A 3771-nucleotide genomic window follows, 5' to 3' on the forward strand; every position below is an offset into this window, starting at 1 on the left:
GGTTCTATCCGTGCGCGAAACACGCCGTCATGGCGGCTGATTGCAAACGAGGCTCGGTTAGCCAGACGTGAGCAAGTGCACCGCAGCGAAACTATTTCTTTTTCTTTCTTTTCTTTTTTTTCTTTTTTGCATCGTTAGCAGAAAAAAAGTGTCACTTTACGCCGACAGGAAAATAAAAGTTTTTTTTACGCACGAGCTTATCCGAATTTGCTGATGAGAGAAGATTACAGGACACACAAGGATAGGCATTCATAGACAGGGCGAACTAATTATCTATCTATATATCTTGTCTTTCTTTCTCTGTATCTCCCCCATCTCTCTAAACTCTGTTTATCATCCCTCCCCCCTCTCTCTCTCATATATATATATATATATATATATATATATATATTATATATATATAGCATTATATTATATATATATACTAGCAAAGATACCCGTGCTTCGCACGGAGCTTTGTTGCGCACTCGGGTACCAAAATCTGTGGGCACCTTTCCAGTAAGTTGATGTTGTAAGAGCAACGATTGCATAAGGTGATTAACATTTTAACTACCTCTTGTAGTGACTGAAATTCAATCAGGAACTTCACAAAACATTTTCATCAAAAAGGAAGGTTACTTGATGTTACATAGTAAATTTTTCATTGAAGTCATTTTCAACTCTTGCTTAAATTTTATCTTGCACATTCAATACTAAAAACTTACCACAATCAGATCATGTCAGTTTTTCCTCATATCCATTTCTCGAACTTTTCACTAAAGAGCCTCAGGGTAAACTACATTTCTTCTGCTTTGATTTGGAGCCAGAATGTAGAGTTTTTCTGAACTTCCTGTCTGGCTGATGGAGACGTAGAACATACCGTGACTGAAGCAGTCTGATGTCAAGTCTACGCCAATGGTGTTAAATGTCTGACCTTGGCTTTTGTTTATGCTCATTACAAAACACACCTTCACAGGAAATTGGAGTCTCCGGAATTTAAATGGAAGTACTGAGTCCGATGGAACTAAGGGGATCCTTGGCAGTAGAACGGTTTCGCCTTTGTAGGGACCACAGGAAATGGTGGCCTCAAGTACATTGGTGTGCAATCTGGTGATAACACATCTGGTTCCGTTTGTTATTTTTGGCGGTTCCAAGGATCGAAGAATCATGATTGGCGATCCAATTTTGAGATTTAAAATGTGTGGAGGCATTCCAGATATCTCCAAAGAGTTTAAAAACTCCACAGGGTAGTGAACAGCTTCATATTCATTAGTAGCTGAATCAACTGACTTGTATTGCTTTGTGTCTCCTGGAAATTCATCCATTATTGAATTGTTCAAATGATTCACATTGCTGTTTAATGGCGAAATAATAGCCCTCTCAGCAAGCCAATCCGGTGATTTTCCATTGTTTTGCAGGTCTGGGTACACTTTGTCTTTCAGTTGCTTCTGATTACCGACACATTTACCAAGCGCAGTTGGAATCTTAATTGTGTCAGGTGAAGAAGTGATAGGAAACTGACCATTACCGATTTGGAGAAGCAATTTTGAGAAGTCTGCTGCAGCTGTGTTATCAGAGATATAGGCTCTCATATTAGTAGTCAGTCTCTTCACTATAACGTGCCTCCAGAGATAGGATTGTTTCAAACTTGCATTGACAATGTTAGCCCTTGTGCCATTTTTAACCACTGGGAGGATTTGACGGAAATCACCGCAAAATAAGGTTGGAATGCCACCCATGGGATTCTTGTTTCCTGTGATGTCTTGCAGTGTTCGGTCAATTGCTTCATAAGCACTCTTGTGCGTCATTGGGGCTTCGTCTACAATGATTGCAGAGGTGTCTCTAATTACATTTGCCAAGGCTGAGTTACCAGTAATTTTGCAAACTGGCTGATCCATTCGATGAGTATCCAAGGGTACTTTAAAAGTGCTGTGAAGAGTGCGGCCACCTTGTAGTAGAGTAGCAGCAATGCCACTGAATGCTGTTGCAAGCACAATCTTTCTCATGGATCTAATCTTTGCAAGGATCAAATTGATTACAAAAGTCTTGCCCGTACCACCTGGAGCATCAAGAAACATCATGTTTTTGTTGATTTCACCTTGTGCTTCCAACATTGCCATGAATGAATTGTAAACTTCTCTTTGAGAATCGGTCAGTTTTTCTTGCATATTTTCTGCTTGTAGGGAAGTTCTTCAAGATTATAAGTAACTTCACGTTGATACTCTCTCGCGAGTCTTTCATCTCTCCCTTGCATTGGTGCAGGTAATCCATAGCTTGCCAATGGTTGACCGCACATAAGGAGAACTTTTTCTTCAATTAGACAAAGAGTTTTATTGTAGATGTCCTCATTAAAATCTGCTTCTGGATTGTTAACTTCTTGCCTGTATCTGTGAAGAATGTCTTCAGATATTACATCACGAAAAGCCATCCAGATCTCAAGAGGATTTCTTGGCTCACAGGCTGTTAAAATTATCACAAATAGGGTTCGCAAATTTGAAGGTGATTGAGTGGCACTTGCCTCTCCTACTGCTTGATGCAAGTGATGGTCATTTTCTAGAAGGCCTCGAGCAAGGCACGCTGCTCTGTATGTTTCAAACACCTGACCATTGTATGCTCGCAAATTTTGAAATGAAGTTGGACCAGCAACCTCATTGAGCAACAGGCGTAAGAAATAACACTCCCCTGCTTTTGGACTAATCGTGTAGATTCTCCCAATGCATGGTGCCTTCCATACATCATCATTTTCAGTACCTTCAACTTGTACCCCACGCATTCTTCTCATCCATTTCTTTGTCGATTTGTTCCAAGTGTAAAACTCAGGGACTTCTACGTATTTGAGACCCCTTGCAAAGTCATCCTCATGGCAGAGTTGAAAAAATGCTGTCAAAGTTGTGGCAGGCGGTGGACCTTGGGCTCGTTCCAGAGCAGTATCAGCTGAGAACATGACACGCTGCCCATTTTCAAGATGAACAGAAAGTTGTACAATTGGGGGGAAATGTTCATGGATGGGATGTTCCAATATCCTCCAGGCTGCCTCTGAACTGCCGACATACCTTGCATTCTGGAACTGCTGGATCTCATCCACAATGTGACTTTGTACTTGGCCTTGTTGGTTAGCTGCTCCATCAGTTCTTTGTAGTTCAAACACTGCTTGATCACATCCTTTATTCACGTATTTGAGGACATATTTGATGCTTTGGATCGAGCTGCAAATTTCTACGTTAATGTGAGCGTTGAACTGCTGAAGGAGGACCTTGTTGTACGGAACAATCCACTGGTTTGTTATTTCTTGATTAACATACCGACCATTTCTCTTCATCCTTATTGTACCAGTCTGGCCTCCATCTTCTGGTTTTCTTCGCCTGTACTTGGGGTAAGAGTCTTGGCCTTGCTTGGTACACTGAAGAAATTCTTTTGGGTATTTTTTGGAACATTTGTTGTCAATCATACATGGACAATTTGGATTAAATGGTCCACAAGGTCCATGCACCATATGTGCCATCACTTTAGCATGAAGATCAGGATCTTCCTCTTTGTCAGGGATCTCTGCAGATATGCAGAGATCCATTTTTTCTGGTAGAAGTTTGTCCTCTGGGGCCTGCCAGGTGAGGATGTGTGCATGCGGCAGTCCTCTTTTTTGATATTCAATACTGTACAGGAAAGCCCTCAACCTGCCAAATCCTCCCTTTTTAATAAATTCAAGTAACTTTTTTAGCTTCTGCCTGAAAACCCTGGCAACAATATCTGGACGATCCTGAGGGTATTGCCCTTGAAGACAATTTTCTGTAATTT

Source organism: Euprymna scolopes, chromosome 36 (assembly GCF_053919585.1).
Source record: "Euprymna scolopes isolate OS-2025 chromosome 36, ASM5391958v1, whole genome shotgun sequence".
Classification (NCBI taxonomy): domain Eukaryota; kingdom Metazoa; phylum Mollusca; class Cephalopoda; order Sepiida; family Sepiolidae; genus Euprymna; species Euprymna scolopes.